The sequence below is a fragment of the Cryptomeria japonica genome, chromosome 1 (assembly GCF_030272615.1).
Source record: "Cryptomeria japonica chromosome 1, Sugi_1.0, whole genome shotgun sequence".
NCBI classification, from domain to species: Eukaryota; Viridiplantae; Streptophyta; class Pinopsida; order Cupressales; family Cupressaceae; genus Cryptomeria; species Cryptomeria japonica.
The window spans coordinates 302,757,695-302,773,705 of record NC_081405.1 but is presented as its reverse complement, the minus strand read 5'-3'; positions in this window follow the sequence as shown (position 1 = coordinate 302,773,705).

The following is a 16,011-nucleotide window of genomic DNA, read 5'->3' as shown; positions in this document are numbered from 1 at the left end:
TCAAGACTTGTGGCTATTTTAGACCCTGTCTGGGCCCCAAAATAGGGCAGGACAAGGGTGTGGCACCCATATCCCCACCCCTTAGGGTGGCCCTAAGTTAGGTCTTCCCAGCCTCCTATGCATAATTTCCCTTCAAGCTTTGTAATTCCTTTTTGTCAGACTTTTGTGGTTGAAAATTAATCCTTGAGGCATGTATAAAAGGAGATTCAATTCCCTCATTTGGGGGAGGATGATAGGCATAAGGATAAGATATGGGATTTCAAGGTTGTCAGCAAGCATTCAAGTATTCAACTCTTCTTCATTCATAAATTGAGTAATATTACAATATTTATTTGCAAGCATGTGTGTGTGTTAGGGTTTTGTCATGTTACATGCCATTTCATATGACACTTGTGATTACATTCAAAAAGCAGAGAAATCATCATCAACAAGTTGCAGATCTACAAGGTATACATTTCCATTGTTTACATTCATCATTTGCAATTACTTTCTTTCAAGGTTGATTCCTCAACTGGGGTTTGACTAAGGCAAACCCCTATTCACAACCCCCTTTTCCTCTCTTTTTTGTGTGTAGGTTGTAGGTGTGTAGCTATAATTGTAGGTTTGGGTTTCATTTGCAGAGACTGAAGAACCCTTTTTGTTTCAGAGATTTTGTGGAGGACCATGTACATTCCCGCCACGGTCCCGATGAATTTTCTTTAAATTTGTATGGTAGATCTGTATTAGTCTAATTATCTTAGATCTGAAGTTATAGCGTAATCCCAAACTGGTATCTCCTCATTTCACTCATTTCCTCTCTCTTTTTTGCATAGTCAACAAGTCAACTTTCTCATTTACAAAAGAGGGTAAATCACACTTCAAACTTTGCACTCCACTTGGAATTCACATCTTTGTTTCCCTTGGATTTGGATCTAGTGGATTCAAGCCCCTCTTTTGAATATAAATTTTCTTCAAGTGAAAATAGTCCTAGTGGCTTCCTTTCTCTCTCCTAGGTGGGGAGTCACTAGGATCCAATTTTCCACTTTACAAGAATATTACAAAGAGTTTTACAACTGAAAATGAACTTATAAATTGCATCTGACGATGTTGGATAAGTTTTGGTGAATGCTCTGATAACCTTCTTTGTATGCCGGTTCATTGATGCTTTGTTCTGCTATCGGTTATGTTGTGCACGTGAAACTACACATAGACGCTTCTAATCGCTGACCAAAATAATCACTGAAAATATTCACAACCAATAATTTGCATTGCATCACACATATGATTTGTTGCTGAAAAGATCTTCTTAGATGTCCTTCTAACTTTACCATGTCGGCATCAATGAGAAATATAAACATGTTGGCTGCCAGAACATAATGAAATCCAAACATAGTCCTAATGACCATGTCAGCCATCACACATTAACACAAAATCCATAAAAAAAAATCGGGACCAAAAGATTTCCTAACTGGATCCTATCCATTACCGAGTTCCATATACACATTATTGGGATCAGGACATGTTACTAGGATCAGGACTTAGCTAGGTATGAAGTGAATGCCGATGTCAGTGCTAGTGTAAAGCAATGTGAATACCAATACCAATTAAGTGCAATGAATTTTTGTTAACCAAACAATGAAACCATTGCCCTGAGATAGTGAGTTACCATCAATGACAATCCAAAATGCCATTAACTCTTACCGGATGAGTGTCAATTGCCAACAATCTCCCCCTTTGGCATTGATGGCAACACTCATGTGAAAAATGAAACCATCCATGAAATTGGCACTGAATCTCTATGACCTTCTGACCTTCAAACCTGTACATCAATTTGCTATATACATCTGATGTTCCCCCTGAGAAATATATGCATTTTTCACCTAATCCTCCCTCTTTGGTATCAATGACAAAGCAGGGTGCCCACAAAGAATTTTGTACAGTTGTAAACATGAGTCGATTATATACAAAATTCAAAATATTTGCATATATATTCTTCAAAAATGAAAAGTAGTTATCCCAACCATGCTTAAGAGATTCAAGAATGGAGATGAATCCATTCAAGATACTGGCATAATACTCTATTTCTTTCGAGGTAGTGGGATCCTCCTTCTACAAGTTAGAAGTACACTTTGTTTTATGAAACAACAAATTATCAAGTCGGGGACCAACCAGATTCCAAAGATCATTTGCTCTCCTTATCATTATGTCCCTATCCTTCTCCAATTCCAAAATTTGATCCATAATCACCAAAATTGGACCATCCAAAGAGTTTGTTATATTGGCTGCTAGGTTGTAGGAGTTAGAAATTTGAATTAAGTTTTTCTTACAGTTAGACAGTTGCTTGTCCAAGGAGCTAGTGAGCTTATCAAAATCTGGACAAGTCTTATATACACTGCCTCCTTCAACCAAAGTTGCATCAATAGAATGCAAGCAAGTTTGGAGTTTCTCCTTATCAATCTCAATAATTTGCAAAAATGTTAACTTCCGGGCCACCACAAAACTTTCTTTAGACTCTGTTAGTGAAATTTTCAATAAAGAATCATAGTTCTTAGGGATAAAATAATGATTTCTCCTAGTTTACCTAAATAAATTGCATCTTCCTGAGCTTGAAATTCTAGGACTAACTATTTCAAAACCTCAAAACTGTGTCCAATCAATTTTTTGTCCTTTGACTTTGCCTGAGCCAATTCCTAAGTGGCTTGTGCCTAAAGAGTTGTCACTGCCAAAATCTTCTCTACCAGTGACATTTGGTGGTAGGGTTTGTCAAAACTAATGAAAAGTTGTGGTAAATTTCCTTTAGCTATGGAAGAAGTGTCAATTGCCAAGCCAGAGGAGAGATCCACCACAGTCTCCTTACCCTTATTAGCCGGGGAGATAACCTTAGAATCTTTTAGCTCATGTGCACCAGTGGATTCTCCACTTGGTGCCCCATCCAAAACCTAAGTATCATTTACCCCTTTATTCTCTGAATCCATATTTACATTTTCCTCTATATCCTTTGCAATCTGTACATTTTCTATCGTGGTGTCATCTGATACAAAATGTGACTCAGTAATCGGTATAGTGGTATCCAATGGAGTGCTTGCCGATTTCACAGTATCTTTACTTTGTAGATCTGTTAGTTGCTTATCCTTAGGCAACTAAATATTCTGGGATTGCACAAAACTGGAACTCAACTCATAGCCTAAACCCAAAAGTATTCTTATCTAGATCTCACTTGTTTCCTTCCTAATCTGTTCAAATCTTTCCAACATAAGGTTGTTTATCTTGTACTTGGGTTTAAATTTTGATGATCTAGTTTTATTAATCAAGTCATCCATTTCCGAAGGAGTTATTGTGGGAAAAAGATTGAACAATTCGGTCTCCTTAATCTACCTGTCCAGAGACTAAGCATGTATTTTTTTGATCTCTAACTTATCATATAACTCCTTAAGAAAAATTTTCTCTAGTTCTATCAATGCCCTACTAAAGAATCAAGATACAAGAGAATAACCTCTTCTATTTGCTTCTTGTCCTTTTCCTCAAAATCATCAAAGAATGAAGAAATATTATTTAAATTACCATCATTTATTATCTGATGAATCAAATCTTGAGAATTCATTTTCTTCTTACCAGTTCTTCTTTTTGGTTCAGGTTTGGACTGCTCATCTATCTTAGGTTTCCTCTTATGTACAATTGTAAGATTCGGCTTTTGGGGAGTCTCCTTGACTGGTTCTTTCTTTTGTTCCTCTTTCTTCTTCCTCACAGCTCTAGCAAAAATGCCTTTCTTTTTGGGAATCTCCTTAATTTCTGCATCAGACTCTATTTCTTCAAAAGAAATAGTCATGTACTATTGGGTAGCCTTTGGCTTCCTTTTAGGTGGCTCTACCAGTGTCTGACTAGCAAGCTCAGCTAAATATTCCTCCATTTGTTTGGAAGTCTCTATTGTAACTGGGACCACATTGGGTGTGGCTTGAGCTACTTTCTAGGCTTGGCTTTCCTCTTTCCCCCACTGCTTCATTTCTTCCTTCCTTTGTTCTTCCAAAATTTTGACTTTCTGGTCAACCTTGGCCCTGTCATGACCTTCACTTATCAAATTCTGTACTACTAACTTTAAGTCCTTTCTCTTGGGCAATACCAAATTTTTATTTCTTCTCATCTACCAGTTCCTATAATAGATGATGTGAATAGGTATCCAGTGTGACCTCGTCAGCCTCATAGCTCATTGGCATTATCTAGATTATTCTAGGTTGTACAGCCTCCATCATACATTCATCTTTATTGACCATAAAACAAATGGTATCCTTATACTTCTCTATTATATAATTGGGAATTTGGGACCTATTCTTCATTTCCTCTTCAAATATCTTGAAAAACACCCATAAATTTTCTTTGCTAACCTTGTCCCCTTACTTATCCAAAATTTGTGCAATTTGTGTTGCTAATGGGCAGTCGAAAGCCCATTGAATCTTTGCCAAAACCGGGAACAGTGCCCAAAAAGTAAAATACCAATCAGATAATGAAGGAGCCATACCGGAAGGTATTATTCTTGTCTTTCTTGATCTTCCGTAGGTTAGTCATGATTTATTTCAAAATTGCACTGCATAGATCATAATGGGCATCCTCCTTAATCATCTGATGTGCCATCAAAATTGTGTTACCAGAGACAGTGTTTAACCAGTTTGATTGATAAATCTTATATCTGATAATTCTCATTGTAAACTTTACATCTATATCTATGACATCATCTACTCTTAGAAAACGTCCATCAAAAGTTGCACCAATAAGTTTATTGAGCTTAGTGTTAGATAACTTACACCTTGTGCCGAGAACGCCTCCGATTTTGTGCAAACAAGTGACATTTTTTATGACTTCCTCCATAATCTTGTACGATCAATCTAACCAAATGAATTCTCTGTGAATGTGGCTTAAGACATAATGCACCCATTCAGCCTCATCAAAATTTGGAAAATCCATGAACTGTGTAAAACCCTTCCACTATAGGTGTGAAAATTATGGTTTGAGCTAGTTGTCAAAAATTAGGTTTTGGGTGAAAACGCAGGACAACTCATAACCTCCAAGTTCTTCGATATTGTAGTGGATAAAAGCCTTAATATCTACAGTATGAAGAACTTCATGATAGAATTTTGAAAAAGTGGCCAATGGTTCATCCAAAAGAGATTTGTACATATGCTTCTTGAAAATGGGATGAGGGTGGTTCTTAATCTCAACCACCAAAGGAGTATCAATGCAGGATGAAGATGAAGCCATTATAACCAAACATGGAAACTAGGGTTTTTGAAAAATGAAAATACCTTGAAAAACTTTTGGGAGATCAAATTGCCTTGAAAGAAAGTGCTCTCTTAGATTGCCTTTAACTTTGAAATGCTCTATAAATTCACTCATCTAATCATTGTGTGAAGAAAATAACTTAACCTTTTCCCTTTTATGTTCGTTAACCCTAATTTTTCACTGTCATAAATGTTGTCGAGAAGCATTATCGGTTCACATAGTCTGCGAGAAGGTTCTGGTAAATGTCTGAAATCTCCTGAGTACCCATCCACAATCAAAATTTTTAGACTATAGACCTAATCTAGGGTATTTACATGATCTTCAATGATTTGCCTACCCATAAGGCCAAGTGCCTTAGTTACCGGTTGTATCTACTACTAGTGTAGGACCTGATGACTCTATTGGTTGTTCTACCTATGGTGTATCAGATCTTCTTACCCATCTTATCTCATGTTGTTTCCTGATGTCTTCCACTTTTGTTTTTCCCTTCTCGTCTGCATTTCCATTGGTTTTCGATGGGTTCTTACTTCTGCAATATTTAGCAATATGCCCAACCTTATTGCATGCATAACAGACAATATTGTTTTTTCTGAATTGCCTTGTTAACCCCTTGATTTCCTTGATTTCCTTGATTTCCTTTTGATCTGCATTGGTTAGCCATATGTCTAAATCTACTACATGCATGACATCTTACATTTCCCAGACCGATGAATGATGCATTGTTATGATTATTCCTATTTCTGCACTGACTAGCCATATGACCATATTTATTGCAGAAAGCATGTACCATTGAATTTGTGAGCATTAGGTTGTCTTACCAGTGATTTCTGGTTCTTGTTGTCATATTTTTGCTTCTGTCTAGATGACGGATCTTGTTGTGCATTACGAGAGCTTTCTCCTTCTTCATAACCAAGACCTCTTTTTGTCATTATCATCTCTTTGATTCTTCAGCAGTTCATCAAGTTTAGTAGAGTTGGCTTGAAATTTGTCCTTGTACTCATTTGCAGTGGTCATCTCTTATGATTATAATTTATCTCTCAAGTTCTTGTTCATTGTTCCGGGACTGGACCAATTCAAGTTTTAACGTGTCATTCTCTTAAGTCAATCTATTGCATTTTTCAGATCTATCCTTCAATGCATGAGCTAGGTTTTCTTCATTTTTATTTCTTTCCTCAATCTCCTTACACATTCTCATAGTTAGGGCTTGCATCTCATTCTTCAAGATAGTGTTCTCCTAAGTAAGTTTCTGACAATGATCCTTCATAGCATCTTCCTCATCATTGTTTTGATTTTGCAATTGATCATAAAGTTCCCTTCTTTTAGCCTTGACAATTGAAAGCTTTCCTTGCAATTAAAATATGTGTTATGTGGATTGCTTCAATTCATTCTTCAGTTTAATGTTCTTCATCTGCTCATTATCAAGATCCTCAAGAGCAAGTCGAAGTTGTTGCTGTAGACCGATTTCCATTGCTTCCAAATTTTGGGACTTCCTCAAGTGGTTAAACTTCTTCCAAGGAACCAAGCTCTGATACCAATTGTTGGAATCCAAGAACACTGAGAGGGGGGGGGGGTGAATTAGTGTTCTACCGATAATGTGAGTTTTGAACTTATTACTTATCAATCAGTTAATAGTAAATAAAATTAAAGTGCATATACCAAATAACACATAGAAAGGCAACACCATAACACTAGTATTTGTACGTGGAAAACCATAGTGGGGTTGATACCCACAATATCTAGTTACTTGGTAGAGGTATACAAATATTACATGAGAGGGTCTGCACATGCAGAAAGGCCAACTGCCTAGAGCTCAATTCTCAAACACAAAATAAGAAGTCTCACTGACTTACAAAATATTACAAAGTGTTTTGCACTTGAAAAAGAACTTATAAATTGCATTTGACCATGCTGGATAAGTTCCAGTGAATGCTCTAATAACCTTCTCTATATATCAGTTCGTTTATTCTCTATTCTGCTACTGATTATGTTGTGCACGTGAAACTACACACAAATGCTTCTAATCGCTGACCAAAATACTCACTGAAAATATTTGCAACCAATAATTTGCATTGCATCACACATATGATCTATTTCTGAAAAGATTTTCTTAAATATCCTTCTAACTTTACCATGTCAACTGTCGAAACATAATGAAATCCAAACTTAATCCTAATGACCATGTCGGCCATCACACGTTACCACAAAATCCATAAAAGAAATAATCAGGACCAAAATATTTCCTAAATGGGTCCTATCCATTACTGGGTTCCATATACACATTACTAGGATCAGGACATGTTACTGGGATCAAGACTTAGCTAGGTATGAAGTGAATTTTGGTGTTGGTGCTGGTGTAAAGCAATGTGAATACCAATACCCATTAACCAAACAATGAAACCATTGACCCCGAGATAGTGAGTTGCCACCAATGACAACCCAAAATGCTATTAACTCTTACTAGATGAGTGTCAATTGCCAACAGAAGGAACATCATGATCTTAAATTGAATTTGGTTCATTTAAGGAAAATGATGGATAATGCATCCCAATTTTATAGTTTTTTTCTTAAGATGGTTTGCAGCTACAAAGTAGTTCAAAGATGAAATAAACTCCATTGAGTCTTAGCCTATGAAGTAAGCCTAATCCTTAAATATTTAGAAAGATGCTAATGATGCAATGAGATCCAACTCTTGAGATCTCTATTCTCATTTGTTTGTGTGAAAAAAGTAGAGAGAAGAATATGTGAAGCTACTTTGTGGATTCAAGAATTGCATGAAATTATGGTTGTCCACTTTTCTCAAATTATTGGTTGATACAAAAAGGTTGAGAAAAGTATAGTTAATACTGATATCTTCAATGTTTTATTGAATTTATGTGTTGATTGTGAGTTCCAAAGTAGAATTTTGTTTGCCACTATTCATGAATGGGACTCTTCTTTTGTTGGTTTCAAGAAACAATACAAGGATATTTGGCCTGGAAATGTTTAACAGGTACTTTTATTTTCATTTTCTTTCTAAAGGTTTCTATTAGGGGGAGTTGTAGTTTTTCTCGATATGGATTTTGGCTTAAGGAGTTACCCTTTTTTATTGTTGTCAAAGGGTAAGAAATATTGATAAAGGGAGAAATAAATGAAATATGCTTGCAATTTTTTTTTGTTTTTCCATTAATGACAAAGGGGGATATTTTTGCACATATGGATGTCTTTTTTGTGATTGATATCAAACCTTTGTCAATCCTATATGAGCTAGTTTTTATTGGTGGTCTAGATATGTTCAGTTGATGTATGGTGTATTTGGTTCATGGTCCAAATATATATTTCTATGATACTATGCTATAGAATTGATTATATATTCACGATGTGTTGATTTGATGACATGGGGTGATGATTCAATGTGTTTTTGGAATTCTAGTTTTTCCTACCTATTTTGGAAGTGATTCTATTATCTTTGGTGTTTTCTGTAGTGAAATTTATTGTGGTCTGGAATGAATGTTTATACCAAAGATGTCTTTGATGATCATGTTGACTATTGGGAGTTCATTTTTCATCGTGACTATGTTGCAAATTAAAATGTTGTGGTTCTTTTGGGGTGAACCATTTTTTTTAGGTCCAAGATAAGATAGTATGATTTTAGCAGATCAAGTGTTGTACTGGTATATGCATATTGGTATGAGTAGTTGTCCATAAATGATTTTGATATTGATTTGAAGGTGTGCTAACTTGGTGTGAATCCTCACACATTCCTTTTACCTTCTAGATGATGTATTTTTGGGTCAATGTTATGTATATGTTACATATTCTTGTGGAAGACCTAGTGAAGTTTGTTTTGATCTAATTGATATATATTGAGCAGATTGGTTGTGTCAAAGATAAGAGATATATAATGTGAGAGGTGTGATTGATAGATGCGAAGTTAGTGTTATGAGGGAAGTGCAAATATTCGAAGATGTACAAAGCATACATATGAGTATATATTATAAATTGTTATCTATATTATATCAGATGCTATTTTTTATATAGTTCGATCTACTATTCCTATTGTTTTGTAAGAGCATTTTATATCTTTCCGTAAAGAAGTGATATTTAGTTGAGCAATTCTTCTTTTGTATATTGTCTGACAGTGTGCACCTCGGTCAGCAAGTCTAGAGTAGTGAGCTATTTGGTAGGAAACCTTGTTCATTGTAAAATAATTATTATATATATTGTGAGTCTAATTCTTACCGTGGTTTTTCCTAGTTTGGGTTTTACATGTGAGAAACCTGGTGTTCTTATGAGAGTGTTTTTGATGATTGAGTTGTTTACTTTCATTCATAAGTATTGGATAAATGTTATTGTTTGAATATCTTAATATGATCAGGTTTTTGCCAATGTTGATTCACCCCCCCTCTTATCTTCTGATAATGTTCAATAGGAATAAGTTATCCATATGAGACTCCATTTCTTGAGTAGTTAAAGCTTCGGAAGCCTTAATTCTATAGCTTCTTCTCACTGGAATATTTTATATATGACTTAGGATAACAAAAATCTTGCACAAAGGAGAAAAATTGAATGCAAAGATTGGAAACTATGATTAAACAATGTGAATTATGAATTTGAGCGATAGATGCATCTAAATCTGAATATAACATGTCAAAACAATCAGGTCTAGAAACACAACTAAAAAATTATGCAGCCCACAAGTCAATTTTAGAATAATAAATTAGGGTTTTTTTATGAATTTAAACTCTAAATTTATGTAATTCAATTGTAAATATGATATATGAGTGCAAATAACAATCTTTAAGTGCACAAAAATCAGATCTGAGACAATAAATCAAAAATAAGCAATGAAGCAAGTTGGGTTCACCAAAATGTATTGGTGGGGAAAATTAGGTTTTCACCAATTAAGATAATAAAACCACTAATCTTACCTAAGGAACCAATACATTGAAAGAGGGGTGAATCCACTAGATCTACCCACAATTCAATTAGAAGAAGGGCTGAAATTCTATTTAGATTCACAATTTTAGTTTGCCACCCTCTTTTAGTTCAAATTTGGATTCAAATTGTAGGGATTAGGACAATGTAATGGATAATTAAAGTAAAACAGTAAAAACAAACTACTATAGGTATCAAACAGAGCCACAAATAGGGATTTGAGAATAAGAAGAGAATTAGAACCTATTTCTGAAAGTTCAAGCTCATTTTTTGAGACACGGAAGTTCAAACACCCTAGTCCTTTAACTTTGATGTAGAAAAGTAGGATCTATTCTAAATAAGGAAGAGCACTAGATTCATTGTCAAAATCTCAGGCATGATTTTGGGACTAGGTAGGTAAGTCACCCTTGTCCTCTATTTTTTGCCCTGTCAAAATCTCAATCTATTCATCATCGTCAACCCTATTATAACATCTGATTATAGCTCCTAAGTCAATTACCTGTACATAGAAAGAGGAAAAAAGTTGTGGATAGGGGTTTGCCTTGGTTTAAACCATGATTTAGGAATTAACTTTGAAATTGAAATGATAATTATAATGGAAGTTGCAACAAGATGCTTTCCTTTTGAGGGAAAGGCTAGATCTAAAATTAAATGCTTGTAAATGAAATGTATACCTTCATGAAGCTTGGTTGAATCCTCATGTAAGGGTTTTAGGATGTCTTATAGAATGTTTTCATAGAAATTTGATCATGGATGCCATCTTGAATGCTTGAACTTGACTAATTTTTTTCTCTAAATGCTTGATGAATGCTTGATTACTTTCTCACTTGAATTTGTGAGGCCCCACCCTGACTCATTCTAGCATTTCAGTGATCTTATATGTTGAGACTATTTTGGATACTTTATTTTATGCATTTTGATTTAGAACTTATATGATTCCATGATTTGGGATAACATTGATGTATGTTGATGCTTCATTTATATGCATTATGATATAGATCTCTATATGAATTCTAGAATAAGATAGATTTGTGATGATGTATGTCATTATTGGAATTGCAGGACTTTATTATGATGATAGAATCAGGATGTATGTTTTATGTATGGATCAAAATTAGGAGAATTATGATAATTGCATATGTGGAGTTATTGGGATGTAAGATGTATTGATTTGTTTTATATGCATATACTGTATGCAGAGTGTTTGACGTGTACTATTATTCATGTGTTTTATATTATATGAGGTTATTTGAAGTTACTAATGTGTAATTGAGATGCGCAGGAATTTATCCATGTGACCATGAAAATATTACAGAAAACCAAACCTAGACCTATGTGCATTTGTAAAACCAGGATTTGTCTAATTGGAGAGACAACACCCCATTTGTATCATATTTTATTCGTGAAAGTGATTGTTGCATGAATGTTAAATTGAATTTTGATTATTTGTGTAAATCCAATGAGAGACAAGATTTTATGCATAATTGTGTAAAAGTATTTTCTTTGTGTCACTTGACACATGTTTTGATTTATGTTTGAGTTTTTAAATTTGTCTCTTGGAGGGAGTTGTTTAACTATAGCTTTTTCAATTAATTTAATATGATTCCATAAATGCCTTGGGTAAAGAATCTTTGGGATGGTCAACATAGGTTTGACCCGAAAATAAATTTCAGAGGGGTTAAAAAAGGGTTAAATGGACACCTAGGAGTAGTTTAATAGGGTTTCCTAAAGCCCATAAGGTATACCTAAGGGTTAGGGGTAATTTTAGGCAAGTTTCTACTCCCCGGTGACCTTTTAGACACCCTAAAAAGTGACTTTTCTAAGTTGTGCGAAAATTGAAATTAGAAGGCTTGAACAAAGTTGTGAACCTTCCTTTTCGAATGAGAGTTCCCTTTTCCATTTTACCCTACCTTCCTTTTCAGTTTGTAGAAACTTGTGAGAACTCTCACAAAGGGCTTCTTAAGCAAGAATTAGAAAATTAGTGGGTAATCACCCACTCTCCATTTTTGGAGACAAAGAATTTTGAAAGGAAAAAGATAGATTTGGGAATTAAGAATTTGGCTAAGTGTAGAAAGGAAAGACTTGTGGAATTGGGCTGCTCATCCTCAACAAAACTAGCATACCTTTGGGCAGTTTAAGGTTGGTTCTACCTTCCTTGTAATGTTTTCTCATTGCATGTTATATTGAAAGAATTACTTGTGTTAAAGGCTAGTTTTCCTTGCATGTATTCCTTGGAAATTTATTTGGTGTTTTGTGCTTATGCAATTTATGTGTTTTGGGAGTAATCAAGACCTCCTACTCTTGGGAGATAGGATGGTCTTGTGGGTGGTAGAAGTGACAACCCTAAAGTGAGAGGCTCTCATTATGAGAGTGATCACAAGAGATTTTTTGTGACCCTTGCTACATGGCTTGTTTATGCATTGGAGGTCATGAGGAGGGAAATAAGGCACAAATGCCTTGGGGGGCATAAGGAATGTGGGGTTGTTATACTTGATGTATTTGGTTTTCCATGAGGTGGCTATATGTTTTACCATACTTGCAGTCTCCTCGGGGTACTTGGTCCACTGCCACCCTTGAAAAGACATCACAATGTGTGGTGCAGTGTAGCCTGGGTTGGGATTGTGTTTGAGATTGTGTTTTCCCTTGTCTTTTGTGTTTGCATGTGTGTTACCTATCTAAGGCTTTGTTCTCCAAGCTTGGGGGTGGCCATCGGTTAGCCTAGGATGGGAGGTGAGCTCTCCATGGTCATAGCTTTCGATTTAATGCAAGTTGTTGGAAGGAAGGAATAGGACATGTAGATATGGTTGAGTTATTTGTTGCAAAAAAATGTTGTAAATGTAATTATTATTCTATAAAAGTCCTCACTTATTTGAAAGGAGAGACCTATTTGTAAAGTGACAATAAAGACTTGGGAATATGTTTTAAAGATATGTAATATTTATTTATGCAATACTACGGAAAAGAAAGGAGTAACTTTGGTTTTAGTTTTCTAAATTTCTGAAAGATAACATTGTTGTGTTTTAGGATATTCTGATAAGAAAGTGATTTATTTATTCTGTTTTATGCATTTAAAACAAAATATTAGAAGAGAAATGAATTTGTTTTGCATGCATGCAGGAGGCTGAAAATAAAAGCATTTAGATCAATTCATGGAAATGTAAAAGTCATTTTATTTAATTTTGTGATTTTATCTTATCTGTGATATTATTTTTATTTGCAGAAAATAAAGCCTAAAATTAAAATAACCATCTCTATAGTTTTATTTTAATAAATTCTAGATAGATAAAGTGGTTGTTAGAGTTTATTTAAATACTGTCATTTGTTTATATGCAGAAAATAAAATCTAAGGTTAAATAGTTTAAATATATATAAAAAAAAATCTAGATCTAATTGGTAGCGTTTTAAGTTTAAATATTACTGTCAATTTTTAATTACTTGTGGAAAGCAAATCTGAGAAAACAACAAACTATCTTATTTAAATTTTAGTTGCTTCACATTTATATTTAAGAGATGTTTATACCGTTAATTAAATCTGACACCTTTGATTTATCTGTTAAAATGGTTTTAAAATATACAGAATAACAACATAGGTTTTCAAGGATGCTCTAAATTGAACACGTAGTTAAAATAAAGGTATTTCATCTTTTATTTGCAAAGAAAATGCCCTAGATTTTAAACTAAAATTTAAAAAGGATTTATACCTATAGAAATAAATTTACTTACATTTAATAATGATAAAATGAGCCCTTTTCAAAAGAAAAACATTCAAATATATATATATATATATAAGATTCTTAAATTTTCAACAAAAATAAATAAATAAATCTTTTTTTTATTTTAATAACATTACAAAAAAAAAAGAAAAAAAAAATAAATTGAAGAGGGGGGGAGGCGGGGCGAACACTGTGCAATGCACAGTGGGCGGCCTTGGCCGGCGCCGCTCCCCATAACCTCCGCCCTCTGCGAAAATAAAATAGTCGTTGCACCTCCCTAAAAAGCATTCGGCACCCCTTTATAATTCCTTAAACAAAAAAATATATATAAAACCCTAGCCCGGGTAGGGCTAGGGTAGTAATAAGAAATGGTAAATTATAAAATAGGGGATATTTTATAATGCAAATTCCTAGTTAGGGTTTGCATGGTTTTATTTTTATAAATTTGGAAAAAAAATTATATATATATATATATATATATATATATATATATATATATATATATATATATATATATATATATATATATATATATATATATATAAAGTTGTGAATATTAAAGAATAAGGCAAATCTTTAGATTTTAACATTTTATTTAGTGTTTGTAGAATTCTTATGAGTATATAAAATCAAGTGGACAAACATTGATTTTTTAATCAACCTAAGGGTATTTCTTTTATAAAAAATTAATGAAGTTGAGATTTAATTAACATACTTGGATATAGGTTTTTGGAATTAAACCTTATAGGACGTTTTTCGTCATGGACTTAATTGTACCTTACTTAATTTAATTTAAGCACATTTTAATTATGAATTAAAATGAATGCTAGAAGAATAATTATAACTATATGCCAGGACTATTTTAATTAGTTTCTAAAATCAATTAATGGCTATCAGATATTAAATTTTGTCTGCGCCATTTAATTATCTAAATTAGTTGATTGATTAAATTTGAGTAGACAATAAAACTATTCATTTAGTATTCCGCTTTTGATTTTTAAATTTTAAATTAATTCTTTTTGAAAACTTGAGTTAGTAGATAAAGTTAACTCTAAACATAGTTAAGACAAAACATGTTTGAGCTTTTCATGTTAGAGCTTTTCATGTTAGCAAATTTAATGTCTTAAGATATAATTTTATTTTTTTTAAATTCCCGTTCTTGCCCTAAATTTTGGGCATGACATTTTGGTATCAGAGCAAGGTTTCCAACACTAGGAACCTTTCTCCATTATGTTTCTCTTTAGATTATTTGATTAATTTTATTAATTTTTCTAGGATATTTAAATTTAAATAATAAAATATTACTCCAAAGAAATTAGTTATTTAATTTATTTTATTTCATTTATTCTCTTAGGATGCCTCCAACTACATGACAAGATCACAAGCACGGAAGGGGTCCTAGGCGTACACGCATAGCACGCGAAGAGGTAGTTAGGGAGGAATCGGTTCCGGAAGAGAACCCAGAGGCTCCTCCCAAACAACCAAATGATCCAAACCAAAACCTCTTAGAAGCAATCCAGAACCTAATTGATATAGTTCAAGAAAGGCTTCCAACAGAGGACCATCATGTTAGAAATCAAAACTCTAGGAGCCATAGATCAGCTGATAGGGAATGGAGCAGGAGTCCACCTCCTATTCCCATAGAGAGTTAGGGTGGAAATGAGCCAAAGTCTGTGCACCTACCAGGACCACCTCTAGTGGTGGAGCCAGTTTATTTTGAGAGAGCTCGTCAAGATCTAGGGGATCCTATCAGGGAGGTTATGCACCTCCAGCCACTGTCTTTTGGGGGTTCTACTGACAGGGTAGAAGCTGAGGCATGGCTTTTGAGCCTTGAGAGGTGCTTTGCATTGCGCTCTTATGAGAGCAATCTAAAAGCATGTGTCGCAGTCCATCTGTTGAGAGGAACGGCCTCCACATGGTGGAGATAAGAGGAGTACAAGTGTAGATTAGTTCTTGATACTCTCACTTGGGAGATATTTACAGAGAGGTTTAGGGAGAGGTACCTATTAGAACATTTCAGACAGCATCGAATAGATGAGTTTCATGACCTCCAACAAAAGGGCTTATCAGTAATCCAATACGAGAGCAAATTCTTTGAGCTCTTGCCTTACGTGGATTATCTAAAGGATGAGAA